The following is a 468-nucleotide window of genomic DNA, read 5'->3' as shown; positions in this document are numbered from 1 at the left end:
TCAATGGTTCATCTATTCATTAACTCTATTGATTAATTCGTTATTTTTTCCTTCATCTATTTTTCACTTCATCTGTTTTTTCACACCATGTATTCATATCCTTTCTTCCAAATAATTATTTTCTTTTCATCTCGTTCCTTTGGTTCTCATATCAAAACCCTTTTCACTCTCCATAAAAACACTTCACTTACGAAAGAAATACAAAGATAATTATGGATTGAGACAAAGCTGATGTTAATTATGATGAGGACAATGGCACAGAGGAGGAGGAGGAAGACAATGATAATGGAAATGAGGTGATTAGTAAGGATAATAATGATGTAGATATTGGATGATGTTGATGATATTGATAGTAATTATGTTGATGATAATGATGCTGATTGTAATAATGATCAAAATGATAACGATAATGATTGTAATGACAATGACATCAATAACGATAATAAGGATAAGGTGAATGATAGTGAT

Source organism: Penaeus japonicus, unplaced genomic scaffold, assembly GCF_977035675.1.
Source record: "Penaeus japonicus unplaced genomic scaffold, GWHDUDI00000001_assembly GWHDUDI00000023, whole genome shotgun sequence".
NCBI classification, from domain to species: Eukaryota; Metazoa; Arthropoda; class Malacostraca; order Decapoda; family Penaeidae; genus Penaeus; species Penaeus japonicus.
This window is presented reverse-complemented; position numbering follows the sequence as displayed.